Source organism: Strigops habroptila, chromosome 2 (genome assembly GCF_004027225.2).
Source record: "Strigops habroptila isolate Jane chromosome 2, bStrHab1.2.pri, whole genome shotgun sequence".
NCBI classification, from domain to species: Eukaryota; Metazoa; Chordata; class Aves; order Psittaciformes; family Psittacidae; genus Strigops; species Strigops habroptila.
The window spans coordinates 33,992,145-34,008,408 of NC_044278.2; the positions used below are offsets into that span (position 1 = coordinate 33,992,145).

The 16,264-nt window shown below is 42.9% G+C and overlaps 1 protein-coding gene across 4 annotated transcripts in view; it reads left to right on the plus strand.

Moving 5' to 3' along the window:
* Window positions 1-16,264, plus strand: part of AGPAT3 (1-acylglycerol-3-phosphate O-acyltransferase 3) — a 91,311-nt gene that overhangs the window by 25,236 nt on the left and 49,811 nt on the right. For 2 of the 4 annotated variants that reach the window (XM_030476806.1, XM_030476807.1), the window contains exon 2: window positions 10,443-10,507. The exons of the other annotated variants lie outside the window; for them this stretch is intronic. The gene's annotated coding sequence lies outside the window, so the exon portion shown is untranslated. The remainder of the gene's footprint in view (window positions 1-10,442; window positions 10,508-16,264) is intronic. 4 annotated transcript variants of the gene reach the window in all.

Here is a 16,264-nt window from a genome sequence, read left to right on the forward strand (position 1 = left end):
CCCTTATAATCACCTCGTGTTACAGTGAGCCTGGATGTGAGGAAACATTCCCTCCATCCCTCAATACCTCCTTTATGTAGGATATAGGTACCTGTTCAGAATTGTGAAGGACAGGAAAGGTCAAGGCAGTGGACATCTTCCATGCATGTTTGTAGTGGAGCCCTTGGCGGGGGGCTGGTGATGGTTCCTGGCAAGCTGGAAAGGGGTCATGTTAGGGAAGTAGTGGGTGAATCAGTAAAGCGCTTGGTGGTGTTACTTGCTGGAGTGCTCTGACTTCTGTGGAACCCAAGAGGACAATTCTGTAAAAACAGTCCAAAAAAGTTATAAGGACCACAGCCCTTGCCATCCACCCTGCTTAGCTGTTGGCTTGCCCCCTGACTTGTTTTGGACCAAGCTTGGCCTTCTGGCCTTTCTTTTAGCGCATTGGTGTAGCTGTAGATTAGTGCCTCAAGTAGCAGTGACTGCATTGCCTGGCAGGGTGCATGCCAAAATAGAGTCCTACCCTTGCCTTAAACTCTTCATGTGGCTTGTGAATTGGCACAAAATCCACCAAAGAAGAAATAGGCTTCTACAGCAATTTGCCCTGGTCCTGTGGTATGCAGCTCCTGAGAGGCTAATTAATACTAGCTCTGTGTTTGATAACCTCTGGGGTTTTGAATGTCATGTTTGGAGGAGGAAGGGGAGAAATACACTCATGTGAAATGTTCAGACTCAGGGTATTGCTCAAACTGGAAATAAAAGGACTATATGGTATGCTTTTCTGTCCTTACCACTTGTTCAAATAAAAGTGCTGGTCCCTGTTTTTTCTAGTAGCTAACAAAGGTACACATTGTAGGGAAAGGATGATTGAAAAGTCACCTGTCCATCAGATACCTGAAGCAGAAGTTTAATAAGACAAACAAAAACCCTAAGCAACAGAACTGTGCTGCAGTATGGTGCGTAATACTCATAATGCTTTTTAGCAGAAGTCGTCTCTTCCCTGCACTGCCAGTGCTGGGCTTTGGCTGGGATTTTGGAGCTGCTTTCTCTGGGTTCTTCTCTATGGGGGAGAGAATCTTTTTGCTAGGGCAGTCGTGGCTAGCCTTGTCTATGTTAACTGCATGTGCAAGGCAGTCGGAGCAGGCCAGGAGATGACATTTCAGTTTTACTTGCTTTGTCCATTTATTGTTCTTTGAATTTGAGTGAGCCTACTCCCTAGACCGGCTGTCCTCCCTGTGTTTGTGCTGCAGTGTGCACTGAAGGAAAGCTGTCCCACTAACCTCTGCTCTTTGGACTGTTGCTCCAGGAAGTGTCAAATTGTCCTGTTCCCTGTTTCACAGGGATGATGCCAGCATGTCATTGCCCTGTCAGTAATGTCTGTGTAAGCCCCTTGTGGGAACAAACAATTTCTCTTCCTGCTCATTTAAGTGACCTATGTAACCTGCTGCCTGCATCCCCTCTTTGCTTTTGAGATCGGTGCTGGAGATGGGTGTTTTTCACCATCAATTGCTCCAGGAGCACACCCAAAAGACCAGACTCTCACCTTCCAGGACATCCTGTTGTTTGGAGAAGGTGGCAAAAGTAAGAGCTTTCTCTGAAGTTTTGCAGCTACTTTTTCTCTGGTGCTGGTTGAGAAGCTTGGTGCAGTAGGATGATGACACCAAGATGTGTGGTGCAGTCAAGATGCTGGAGGGAAGGGATCCCATCCAGAGGGACCTTGACACGCTTGTGAGGTGGGCCGATGCCAACCTCATGGAGTTCAACCAAGCCAAGTGCACGGTCCTACACCTGGGTCGGGGCAATCCCAGGCACTGCTACAGGTTGGGTGGAGAAGAGATTCAGAGCAGCCCTGCAGAGAAGGACTTGGGGGTGTTGGTTGATGAGAAACTGAACATGAGCCAGCTTCAGTGTGCGCTTGCAGCCCAGAAAGCCAACCGTATCCCGGGCTGCCTCAAAAGGAACGTGACCAGCAGGTCGAAGGAGGTGATCCTGCCCCTCTACTCTGCTCTTGTGAGACCTCACTTGGAGTACTGTGTACGGTTCTGGTGTCCTCAATGTAAGAAAGACATGGAGCTGTTGGAGCAAGTCCAGAGGAGAGCCACGAGGATGATAAGGGGACTGGAGCACCTCCCATATGAAGACAGGCTGAGAAAGTTGGGGCTGTTCAGCCTGGAGAAGAGAGAAGGCTGAAGAGGGACTCTTCATCAGGGACTGTAGTGGTAGGAAAAGGGTTAATGCCTTCAAACTCAAACAGGGGAGATTTAGATTAGATAGAAGGAAGAAATTCTTTATTATGAGAGTGGTGAGACATTGGCACAGGTTGCCCAGAGAAGCTGTGGATGCCCCATCCCTGGCAGTGTTCAAGGCCAGGTTGGACGGGGCCTTGAGCAACCTGGTCTAGTGGAAGGTGTCCCTGCCCATGGCGGGGGGGGTGGAACCAGATGATCTTAAGGCCCTTTCCAACCCAAAGCATTCTGTGATTTTATGATTCTATGCCATTGCTCTCGAGACATGAAATGGCCAGCAGTGGGCACAGAGCTTTTGTGTGTGACAAGGCACAGTCAAGGACTTCTGCTATCGAAGGGAGCAGCATCTCTGCTGTCACCAAATTAAATTTTAGCAGCCCAGACCTTGCATAAAAGAGCGACTGTCATCTGTAAAGTCTCCTGACCCTCAGTTCCTACCACTAGTGGTGAGCTGATGTGGGGTGAGCAAGTCTGGTCTGGGTGTAGTTGTCATCAAGGTTTCCAAGGCCATTTTCCAAACCTTTTACCTCCATGTAGTGGAGTTATCAACAAGATAACCTGGACCTTTGCCTTCTGTGTAGCCCCAGGCAGTGTGAGCAGTATTGATTCCAGCCTGGTTCCTGACCCAGCACAACTGTTAAATAAACAGGAGGGGCAGCCCTTTGTTAGTCTTGCTGGCTTCAGACCATGGTAGGGAATTTCCAGGCCATGGCAGCATATCTTGCTTTACTGAGGTGGAACAGGCTCCCTGGTTCTGCTCGCACAAAAGGTGAGACACAAATAATTTCAGCACCCTCTGAGTCACAGGTGGCCGCTGTGGGCACTGAGGATGTGGGTGAATCTTTTCTGAGGCTGTAATTTCAGCTTCCCACATCTGCTTCAAAAAGTTGGAGCACTCCATATTACACAGAGGAAAAACACCATGATCAGTGGCTGGGAGCAGACAGAGTGGAATGGGAATGGAACAATGTGTCGTGACTTATTCGTGTGTGAAAATGTCTGTGCTGAATAAAAAGACATTCCTGATGGACTCTGGATCTGCTTAACCTGCCCTCCCCATGTTTGCGTCTCTGTTCCTGGCGGCACTCAAATCCACCATCACTTTTTTGTCCTTTTTGATTAGTCTTTTTCTGGGCCTCCAACTCTTTGGGCTGCTACTCCAGAAACTTTGGGATAAGGTGCCTGGAGTTGGTGAATAGGGGCTGTCTTTGAGTTCTCCTCTATGTCAGAGGACCTTAAAGAGGAGAGAAAAACAAACTGGTCCTTGCTGTGTGGATATGCTCTGACTAGTTTCTGCAGGTTTAAAGACAGATTTCTGCAGCGTAGTGAAAGCAGCAGCAGGAGATGAAGGGTAGCATAAACTAATAGGCTGAAATTGCTCTTTCTGTAAGGGACAGGAGAAGTGGAGCTCTGAATAGGCTATTCTAACATGCATGGTAACTACCTCTTTGCTATGGCCAGTGCTGTATTGCAGGAATGTGTCCTATGACCTGCTCAAATCTGCAGCAGGGGAAAGCAGAGAAGCACAGGGGAGCAGTGGAAAGGGGAGAAGCAGAGAGGGGAAAAGGAAGGAAAAGGGCTCCCTCAAAAATATTGATCCCTTGGGGGTTCTTTTGCTGGTCAGCACTGAAGAGAGAACCAGTTGGGAGTATCCAGTGGCCTTTGAGGGCATCCCATCAGTAACTGTTGTGACTCTGCTCTATGCCATACAACAGCCCACCTGGATCAAGGCGTCACCTAGGCTCATGTGCTTTGGGGTTGTGCCCCTACACTGGAGAAGGAGGGGGAGATAGTCAGGGCCTTTGTGGGCTGTGTTAGCAAAATATGCTTTATGCATATGTGTGCATATTTGTGCGTGGTTAGCAGGACTGAGCAGGGCTCTTGAACAGGGCACAGAGTGGAGAGATGCTATCTACTTTAGCTGCTTGCTATGCTATGAGCAACAGCAATCTTCTGCCCTTGTGGAATTGCCTTTAAAGCAATGACAACCTTCCTGGTCAGACTGCTGATTTGGCTCTCTGCAGACCCAGGATCAGTGCACTGTAATTCAGCTTGAAGACTTGTGCACACATCCTTCTTCCCTAGCAACAGCTACAGAAAAGCAATGAACTTAACTAGGTTGGAATCAGAGGTGTTAATGCAGGAAGGTGCTGGTGTCATCTATGGGTGAATGGACAAAGGGAAGGGTCTATTCCCTGAACATCAGTGTTCCCTCATAGGAGCTACCTGCAGAGTCTGGGAATAAGCATAGAGACTGTGTTGTCTTAGAGTATATGCTGTGCAATGACCCTGGCCCCAGCACATGCACATTCTGTGGTAGTAGGGGGTAGGGTTGATGATGTGTCTAAAGATCTACTTGAAGGTATCTGTAGCAAGGGTTGCCTGTCATGTTGCTCACATGTTCTGTGGTCGGCAACCTTCATCCCCTTGATCTTTGTGACACCAGTCACCAGTCCTCTTGCGCTTGCAAGTCAGCAGTCTTTCTCCTTAGCCAATTATCCTCCTCTTGCTGCTAGAGAAGCCTTGTTCCCCTTTCAGCATTGCTTGATGAGCAGTGGTGCTTCCATGTGACTCCAGCTGCCACTGTGCTTCTATGAGCATGAAGGGGATTGATCTTTGCCATGGGAAGGGACATTTGGAAGGAGTACAATACAAAATAAAGCTGAAAGTAGTAGTAGCATTCAGCAATGGTGAGGAAAGCAACAGAAAGCAGAGCGGTACTGGGGAAAGAGAAATGGCACAGAGGCAAGAGAGGCCTCAGCACAAGGCAGAGGGGATCACAAAGAATTGGGAGCTGGTGGTTAACATCAAATACAAAAGTACATTATGTAACAAAAGTGCAAAGGGTACTACTTAGTCCTTTGTTTAGAATGAGGTATTCCAAGTATTGCATAAATTTGTGGCAGTTGAAGAGTCTCCTACTGCTTGGGACATGCTGGAGAGCTTTGTGGAGATGCAGTCTGCCTATTGCTTGTGTGTTTAGAGTGACACTCTAAGTGGATCTTCCTTATAGTTTCATCCAAAGGGAATGTGGCTTGTGCACACCCAAACCATCTTGTGATCTGTGTCACAGAAGCAACAGGGTATTCCCTTCAAAAGTAGTAGACTAGTGCTGTGGATTAATGTGCTATTTTAGATCAATTGGGCCTGTGGCTTCCCTGGTGCCTTTAATGCTGGCTATGGCTTCGTGGTGTCCCTTGCTGCTTTTTCTGATGCCTTATGGTAGGGACAGGTGCTGGAGGTCTTGTTGCTGTCTTAATTCCTCTGAAAGAAGCTATTTTTGTGGCTCATGTGCCCGTGATTACAGAACAACTGTCCCAAGGACGACCCCCTCAGTTGTTTGGATGTGTCCTTGTGAGTTTTGTTTTCCTGGCTCATATTAAGGAACCAGCTTGTATCTGCAGGATGTCTTCATGGATCTGCTCAGAGAAGCACATCAGACAGCTCTAGTACTGAGGAGGGTATGTGAGCAACTCTGTCTGTGATTACAAATGGGTTATACCTAGCTATATATTGGCCTTTCAGCACACAGGTTGTATGTGGTCAGTTTGACACCCAGGTACTAACAAAAGCCATAAACCAGCCTAATTTGGGCATTGAATAATGTAATAGAAGGGAAGATTGCCAGAGACAGAACTGATTTCATTCACAGTGCATATTTCTGGACAAACTTTTACTGACATGTTTATTCTGGAATGTAATCCATTTTAAAAGGGGGATTATCTAATTCACAAAAGGTAGACAAATTGTCTAATAAAGAACTGTCATGTGAACTCAGTAGCTTTTAAACTAAGATATAAGAATAAATTTGATATGCTGTCCCTTCTTCAACAGATGTACTTCTCTTAAGGAAACCCAAACTTGATTTTGGGTTAGTGTCTGCATTTTTTGTTATGTTTTTCATAACCAGAGAGGATATACAGCATTCGATTTCTCTCTTTCTAAGGTTTTGGATGCTTCTGTTGTCTTGCTTTGGGTTAGTTTACAATGATAAAGAAAGTATTGTTTGGTAGTAGAGGAGGAGCTGGCAACAGTTCCTCAGAGAATTTCCTCTTTTTTGTGAATTTAATGTGGGTTTTCTCAGTTGAAAGCCTTCGGGGCTGCTTGTTTTAAAATTGTGTAAGATTGACCTGAAGTCTTGCTGATTTCAGCAATGCAATAGTGATGCAGTGCAAGGTCTTCAAAGGGTCAGTCTGTGATTGAGGTCATTGAGGCACGTATATTTTTAACTTGGAAAGCCTGTAATTTTTTGGAAATCCATACTTCTACCTTGTGGCAAGTTGCAGACTCAGGTGATTTGCACTGTATGAAAATAGTAATAACCTGCTCGCTGAGCAAACATTCATCTGATGTCAGTGTGTGCGCTGAAATGTTTGTGGTATAGTCTCGTATTATGGAGTTCCTCAACTGTCTGTTGTTTACCTTGGGATTGAAGAGGTGTCAAAGTGTAGGTAATGCCAGTTGGAAAAATACTGGGAGGGTATGGCTGAGTGATGTGTCTGTCTTGTAGGTAGGGAATACCTGGAAGGAAGACAGAGTCCTTCAAGGTCAGAGGAGAGAGAAGTTTCAAGTTTGTATACAGAAGTACGCATTATCTTTCCCCAACCCTACCCCAAATTTTGCTGTTTTGATGAGTATGTTAAGAGGTCGAGCTTAACACAAAATCTAAAATAACTGGGGTAGATAACAGATATCTTTGTAGAGCAGGAAATTGAAATACTGATAGCTTCAAAATACAAATTTTCTTCTCAGTTTTGTGGATATAAGACCCTGTCTTAAACTTTAATGAAAGTTTACAGCAATTAAGAGAAGCTTCCTTGACACAGTTCTGCTTTTCTTGTCTGACCTATCTCTTCCCACACAAATAACCCACACCTTTGGTAATCTGTATCCTGTCCTTGAAAATAAGCCTTCAGAGAATTTGCATCAAGATCAGAAGCACGAGGTTGTTGGGGCAGGATAAATATGTTGGCGGTTATAGGGCCTGAGTCTTCAGGGCAAGAAGGTAACAGTTACAAGGAAAGAGAGTAAGGAAGAGATAAGTAGTCTTGTTGCCTGAGGGTTTGTGTGGCCTGAGCTACTGCTATTGCTGCTGACTTAAGCTTTTGTTGAGGTATGGTGTGTCCTGGAGCTGGGGGGAGTGGGTTTGCTTTGTTTTTAAGAGCTAGCCCACAAGATATTGAGGGGTTTTGGGGGCCTAGACAATTAGAAATACTTAAAGGTGGAAGTTTTTAAGCATGAGTCTGAAGTGTTGCATCTAAGCTGAATGATAAAAAGATTATGGTGAGGAGTTTGCTTTCTTGGTTGATTGGCTTTTGGTTTTATTTGGTTGGGTTTTGGGGTTTTTTTTTCAGCACCTCTTTGAAACCAAGTAAATATTCTTCAGTGTGCATGCATAACCCTTAGATTTGTATGGTTGAATGGATGGCATGATGTACTTGTTGCAGTGCTCATGGAGCTAGGACTCATAAAGCAGACTCTCCAGTAGAACATATTTTCTGGTAATGCTTCCTCAGAGATCATGCTGCCTTCCCGCCCCCCCCCCCCCCCCCCCAAATAGAAAGGAATAAATATAGAACAACTCAGGTGCTAAAAATAACCACTTGCATGATGTCTACGTTTTTTTCTTTAAAAGAGACCCTTGGATATTTATCAAGATGCTTCATATCTGCTCAGAATCATTTTGACTGCAATAATTTTGATGGAGAAGACAAGTCAGCTGATCTTAGAAAATAGCTTATCTTGCTTTGATTTAAGAGCGCAGTGTGGGAATAGAGCAGATGCCGAGGAAGAGACTTGATGTGGATAATGGAATGAGAAGTTGGTTTAATTACTGCAGCTGTAGAAGCTAGGCATTTACAATCTCAGAGATTAGAAGACTGCTCAGCTCTTGTCTTTATGGGGAAAAAGAAGTATGAAATACCTCAGTCAAAACCTAAGATATATAATGAATCTCACTGAAAAGATAGTCCCTTGATAAGAAAGCTGCTTGCACTGAATGGCTTCAGTTACAGTCCAGGATATAGTAATTCTGGCATCCTTTTAAGTGTGAGATGAGGGAATGAATAATCTTCCAAAGGTCTCTAATCTTAGAAGCTGAGATTTTCGTAGCAGGAGAATGATTTACTTTAAAAGGATTTTGAAGTAATTCTCAAATTGCAGATGATCTGCTGTGGACACAATTCCCTGTATATAGTTGGCTGCTTGATTATGTTCCAAATAGTCCTTTGAGATCTGTGATGTGAGAATGAACTGCTGAATCAGTTAGACTATTGCTTCAGTGCTCTTCATGTAGAACTTCACAATTTATTAATTCAGTGCCACGCTCCGTTATTTACAAACTGTGCACACCTTTCAATATCCAGAAACATTAAATCAGCCTAAACAAGCATGTGCTACCCGTAGTCTGGTGCTGTCATAAGTGGGTTGTGTGATGCAGGGGGAAGAAAGGGTCAGGATTTTTGGCATCTCACAGGTTGTGCAGCTGGTTTATGACAGTTGAAGCAGAGTGTTCCTGCAGACTATTCCTGCAGCCCAAAAGGCATTTGAGGGCCATGACCGTGTTTCCCCTCTCAGCCGTAACCTGCCCTTCTCCACTGATGAGACGGGAGCGCATTGCTTTGCCTTCCCAGTGGCGTTGCTGCGGCAGCTTCTCCCTTTGAACTTAATAACAGGTCAGATGTAAATTGCAGTTTAGACATAAAAATACCTGGCACCTGCTGCAGTCACGCTGGGCTGGGGTGAGCTGGGGTGAGCCCGTGCCAGCCCTGGGCCGGCATGACCCAGAGCGGTCTGGTGAGGACGTGTGGAGCAGCCTCGGGGAGGAGCGTGGACAACCCCTTGGCAGGGTTGTTGGCTAGACTCCTGCAAGATTAATAAAACTCTCATGCTGTATTACCCTTTGATCACAAGTATCTTTTGTCTTCTCAGCCTGTGCTCTTCTACTTGACTTTTTTTTTTCCCTGCTTTTAACCTCTAACATAGCAATTTACTCTATTGCTGTGTTTGACCAAGACCAAGCTAGGACAGTGTAAAGATAAAGCATTCTCTTAGGAATTACACTGTTATTTTAGATTACAACTAGCTCAAGCTTCATCAGGCTTCTGGAAATCTGTTATTCATGTGTATTTCTGATTAATTAAAAAATGCTATTAAGATGGTAATAAAAAACTTTTCTTGAAAAAGGACATTAGTTCAAAGGTCCAATGCACAGGTTCTCCTGGAGAAGATAAGCTGGGCCTTTCTGCCTCGGTTGTTAGCTCTGTGGAAGATTGTATTTTATTTTTATTATTTTATTGTTAGCCATTGTACCTTTGAAAGGAGTATACATATCTATGGGGGTTTGTTTTGAGATCCTGAAGAGCTGATGCATCCAGAATTATCGCCTCATTCACCATGAAATGGTTTCACCAATAACAAAGAATATTTTTTTTCTTGAGATATAGGTGTATTTAACTGTTCTTTCCTTGTCTGTGTTACTCAATGAGATATGATAGCAAATGGGGCTAGTTTCACTATTGTCTGTTCAGATTTTATCTGCAGCTGTTCAGAATTTTAAAGCTTTCTTTAAAAGGCTTTTACTTTCTTAATGCAGAATGCTGAGGGTTTTGGGCAGGGAGTAAACTTAATTAGTTCAAGTGCTTTATAATAGACTTTATTTCTAAAATGCTATTCATGTTCATTAAAGTTCTTAACTAGATTGCTGCTCTAGATCCTTTTAATTTCACTTGTATTTGAATTATGAATAGTGAATAAACAGAAATATGTGTAGTTAGTTTAGTCTAACCAGGGGGGGTAAATTAACTATGGAGGAGAGGATCCCTCAGCTACCAATAGCTACCACACAGGTTTGGGCCCAGTGCTAGGAAGTGGCTGTCTCCTGGGATTTGCTGGCGCTAGCACTGATGGTGGTAGGTGCTTTGCAAACAGTCTGGAAGGTTGAAGGATATCCAGCATCAAGGCAGAGGATGAGGTAGACAATGAGGCACATGAGGGACAGTGTTGAAGAATATTTTTAGCCAAGCCTGCTCGCTCATGATCCTGTTGGCAGTCTCTTGCTGAAAAGGACTTAATGTGGATGGGGAAGCGGTGTGGAGCAGGGAGGAGCTCAAGGAAAAGACATAGGTCTGGCATGCCAGACACATACAGGTTGCAGGGAGTTTTAATCCTAATGTGACTAACACTTCACCTACAAGTTTTCATTTTGGAACTTTACAGATTCAAGACCAGTAAAGGAAAGGTACTTCTGCCAAAGACTTGCTGCAATTCTCAAATCCCATGAGGTAACTCCTTCCTATTAACTTTATCTGAATTCCTAAAAAATTATTAATTTGGAGTAACTGGAAAGCCTACTTGTGGAAGATCAGAGCATGACAGTTAATGATCAGTTGCTTCTCGTTAGTGGGTAACTAAGAAGAATTGTGTTTGGGGATTATTTTTCTTTGCCCCTGACTGAAGGCCATTTAAAAACCTACAACTCTAAAAGCTATCTATAAATCTATTGTACACCAAAGGAAATGTCAGAGCAATGGGAGAAAAGCTTGTGAAGTCCCAACTGTGTAGTGGAGGCTTCCCCAGAGTGCAGTGTGGGGACCCTCAGCCCCAGGGTTTGGGTTAGGGCACAAACTGAAAGTGGCAGAGGGCCACCGTAGTGAAAGGAATGTGCCTTTATGAAGGTCAGCCAGAGGATATCAGTGGAGGGTGTTTGCAGCTGTTTTGTCTTTTTTAAGATTTGAAAAGTGAAGGAAAGAGGGAAATGAGGAAATTAAGCTTATCCCTTACCCTGCAGATTATTCCTGCTTATGTTTTCCACACTCACTCCACAGCAGGTCTCTCTCTATAGTATTGAGGTGCTAGAAACAGGAGCTTATTTTGATGAAGGCAGTCCTTTATGTAGCTCTGTGGTAGGCAGAACTGTGTTCTGCTATTGCCATAAACATATTTTATAGTGGGCATATTCTAAGTAAAAGAATATTACAGTGTTTAAAAGAAAAAAAAAAAAAATCCCTGGGATTACTCTGAATGACATGCTTACATTATATATTGTGGTAGGAAAAAAAACAGGTTTACAATTAATAGCCATTTAGAAAAATAATTTAGGCCCTTTTATCAGAGCCTGCTTCTTCCCAGAAGCCAGTTTATGCAATTTTTTATAAAGCACATTCAAGATTTATTCACAGTTCAAATTTCGTGAATAAACCCAAGTGAAACCCAAGCACTCTTAAACACGAAGAAATACAGAAACCTTGCCTGAGCCTACTCAACTTCCCCTCTTACTCATTTATGCTGGGTTTTTTTATTTAGGCATTTAAGCAGGGATAAGTCATGGCAAAACCTTAAAGATAACTACTCTCTAAGAAATTGCAGATAAGTTACTAGATTTCTTGGGTATAAACCTGTCTGGGCTGTAACTGAGGAAAGATATCTAAGACAATACACACTTACCTTGGTTCAAAGATGTTCTGCCCTAGTTGTTTAGGGCAGCTGTGGCTTTCCCAGCTTATGTCATTTTAACTGGCCATGGTTTCCTTTTCTGTATGTCACATTTCAAGCTAGAAGTGAGATGAAAGCTTTCCAACTAAGCACTATAGTGCTACACAGACACCTGAATTAACTTGTCGAGGTCTTACCCTGTTTCTGGTCTCAAGTATCAGAGGTACTTTAACCAAGAATAATTCAACCTCCTTAACTTGGATCAGGATTGTCTAGCAAATCTTGCTGCAGTGATCTCAGACTTTGCTTACTCCTTCAGATGTTAACAACCACTGGTACGACAGAAAGGACCATGGTGCAGGTGCTTCAGCCCCAGCAGTACACAGCTGGAAAATTCTGGTGGAGTTTGCTGTCTTTATTTAAAAATAAATAAAACCAATAAAAATAGAGAGTCATGGCAAGAACCCACCTTCATCAGGGGTTTAAGCTAACACACTGAGTTGTGAATTAGAGCAGCTAAGGTGCAGGCTCTGAAGGTGTTCCAGCTATAAAGCAGTGGTCCTTAGCAGAAGGCTGGGATGGACAAGAGGGGGTAGTAATGTTGTAGGCTGCCACAGCTGAACCTGCTGGAGGATGTTTATCTGTCAGAGCCCTGGCTTTGCAGAAGGCCATGGACTGGTTTAGCTGTAACTGATCTGCTGCTGGCGCTCAAGCTCTCTCCTGATGAGTAAACAGAGAATTTTGCAGAGTTATGAGGCCACAGATACATTCATTCACTTCATTCTTGCTTATTTGTTCCCCAGCTTACAGAGAGAAGCTCAAAACTGAAGGGTTTGGTTGCAAAAGTGCTTTGTTGCTGCAGAAGTCTTGAAAAGGGAGAGAGACTGTCTGTCATTGGTCCATCTAGGTCAGCAGTCTGGCTTACAATGGATGCCTTACAAAAAGATTTGCAGTCAACACAGTGGCTTGTATTTCCTCCGTCATATCCTCCTAAATTCCATTTCATTAATAATTCCAGTTCCTCATTTTTCAGTCTATTTATGCCACTTCTAATAGCCATGGTAAGAAGGTTCACAGTTCAGACATGCATTATGGGGGTGTGGGGAAACACTTCTGATTGATTGTTGTAAACTCTTTATAATTTATCGACATTCTCCTAGTTTTTCCTATCAGTGAAGACTTATTTTTCTCAGTCAATCATTTCCCATTATCATTAGGGAAGCATTTAGTTTTTACGGTCTCTAAGTGATGATGACCGCAGTAGTAGGATGGTGGCAGGAAGTAATTTCCTGAAGCTGTTATATTAATATCTCTCTGATTCCATAAGACATTGAGAGAAGTTTATAATGAAATCAGTTTTACCATCTAAGGAGTAAGTTAACCTGTGATTAAAAACATATCATCAAGCTTTTTCCCTGACTGCCGTTCCTTCATCAACATTGGGATATTATAATAAGCAAGATGGTCTTTACAGAACGGACTGAGCTGTGGTTCAAGGAAATAATCAGAAGATTCAAAGATATTGATATTTCCTATGGTGAGGAAGAAAACTGACCAGAAAATGGTTTCAGTAGTATTAATAAATTATTAAAAAAAAAAAAAGAGGGGTGGAGGGAGGAGAAAAAAAAAGAACGAAGTGTTCCCCGTGTGAGATGATGCTGAAGGCAGAGTTGTATGTGTCCCCTTTTCAGTCTTGTTTGTCCTAAATGTTGGAGCACTGAGAATATTTTCAAAGTTGTGACACCAAAGTAGCTAATGGAAACATGGGTTTTAAGGTTATCGTATTGAATTCAATGCAAGGCACTATGCAAGAGAGAAACTGCATAAGTGTTCAAGTGTGTGCATATGCATTTATATTTGACTTTTTTTTAAATGGAAAAATATGTCTGTATTTAAATGTGACTCTTTTATCCTCAATGTACTACCTAAATCTGTTTGTTCAGTCTTAGAAGACATCAGAGAAGCAATTTGATACAACTTGAAGTTCCCAGTTCATGGTTATAAATATATTTGCGTGTGTGTATATATATATATATATTTTTCTTATTTTTTTTTAAGTGGGGAAGATGAGGATCCTAAATGGAAAACGCTTCTCGCTCTTTAGGGCTCAAGTACCTCTTATGCAAGCACCAGTACAAAAACAGTGTCAGACCAAAACTTGTTCTTTTGCATAACACTGCTGTGCTTCAATATCGAACCAGAATTTCTTCTCCTACCAGTTGCAGTGTTCCTGGGAACTTTGGCCTCAGTTTTATCAGTTTTAGTAAAATGTTACAGGCAGTGGAAAGGCAGACATCCCTTTGATGGGCCATCAAGACAGTGTTTCAGAATCCCTTCAAGACTAGAAAACTTTCTTGTTCCAGGGAGCAGCTCAGTTTGAGTGATACAATTTGTTAAATGGTGGCATGCTCTGTTGCATCGGTTCTAGAGACCTCTTTCTTGTGGAATGTTGGGAAGTGGAATGAGATATTGTTCATGGCTTGATGATCATCTTTTTTAATGGACGGGTTTTATTGCCATAGTTGTATGTGAGGATTTTAATGTAAACAAAATGGCTAACATTATTATTTTAAATTGATACATACTTGCCTTTTAGGTATGCAGGAATGTTATGGTAACTATTTACACTTTCTCTATAAATTACCTTCCATACCTTGCCCTTTAACTCACAGGCCTTCCTCTACCAGCACCGAGAACAGAACCAAATGCTTTTGATGATAGTTTAATAGACCCTTCAATGAAAGTTTAGATGGGACAGCTACAAAAATGGTGGGAGCTATAGGAAGCAGGTAGTGTGTCATAATGTCCTCATAATAAGGGCCTCTTTAAGCACATAGGTTTATTGTTACCAAAAGCCTCTCCCAGAGCCTTGTTGTTCTGATAGTCTCCAGCCTAAACTTAACTCCTGGCCAGTTGATACCTGTTTGTTCTGGTAACAGCAACCTTTTTTTGGCTTAAATGGTTTATTTCCCTTCCTAGCGGTTATCTTTACTGTCTTACAGTGAGCAATTGCATCCCCTGTAAATCCTCCTGCATCCCTCTGCTGAGTGTACCCATCACTGTGCATGCTGTCAGCACTGGAATCCTCCTTCAGCCTCCTGTGTTTCTAGTGCCTCGTTTTTGAACATGGGCAGCCTCTCTTGTGTGTGATTCCAAATGGGATTTTAGCAGTGCTTCTTATGTACTTTCCTGTACTTCCTGTCTCCGTTGGAAAGGTTTCTCTGGATACATCCCAGGATTGCATGTGTGTTTTTCACAGCTGCATCTCAGTGGCAACATACAGCCATTTTGTGCTAGGATGGGCTAGTGCATCCAGGCCCTTCTGCTTCAGGTACTGATCAGCCTCCCTCTGCCTGGGGCCTGTTTATTTTATATATGTGATTGTGCATTGTATGTTAGTGACTTTCATCCCACTCATATGGCTCCAGTCCTCAAGGCTATGTTGCCTGTTGTATAATGACTCAATACACCCTTATGTTCAAATTGCTTCCCAGCTTTGCCATCAGCTGCCATAATTACTTATTTCCATGCAAGCTATTAAGCAGTTAAAAATGAAGCAGAAGGCAGATCGTTGGGTTTTGTTTAGTGTTTTCATTAGTGACTTCCAAGATGTCTGCAGTTTTTCTTTCCTGTGCTGTCTGCCATGGTTTCTTTTGGGCAGGATCTTTACTGCTATCAGTTCCTCTACTGGTCTCCAACTTTACATTTTCAGAGTGATACTACATGGAAAAGTATTAAATAATGTTTGTTGAAAATCCAGATAACAGAGACTTACTTACATTTGTTTTGAGTAAACTCCCTGCAGCAACCCTGTTGCATCCCGATCTCTTTGTAGCTTCATGTTCTTATTTTTCTTTGTCAGGCTTTGCTGAAATTTTATGCACTGTGGATGAGTTCTGTAGCTTTTCTTCTATGCCGCAAGTCAAACTGGCTCATAAAGATACTGGCACTAAAGTCTTGAAATGAATCTACATCTTCCACATTTATAGAGGTAGTTCCATATTTGTTTGAATGCAGTTAACTGTTAATTGAGTGTTGAGCAGGTTGCATGTGGTTTTTTTTGTTGGACAATTTTGAAGACAAAGAGTTGCAAAAAGTGGTGTGTGTTTTTGAAATGCTTCCCGGTCATCTGTTTTCCTTCTCTCTATTGGCAGCGGTGGAAGATGATACCCTTTGTTCCAAAAACCAGCAACTGTGTTTGGACATAAAGCTGGCCTTGGGCAGTGTGCCAGCCCAGATGGACTGCCTGCCAGTGTTGCCATTAACTGTATATAGACCTAACGCTGAGCTAGATGGATAGCGAGCTGAATAGCTAACTAGCATTTTCTAGCGTGGTTTGGTTTCAACAACATGTTTACACGAATTTGTCTGAGGTAGATTGGAATTGAGCAGTTTTGGAATGGTATGATATCCAGGGTAAATGTATACAGTATAAACATGCATGGTCTTTTTTTCTGTTCCTCTGATAGCACTGTCAAGGATGTGTTTAAGTGAATGATTCAGTACTGGTTACATCCCATGGCAGACACCTGCTGGGCGTCCTAATAGACACATACATTTTCCTGTAGTCCTGCTGGGCATCCTAACAGGCACATACATTTTCCTGT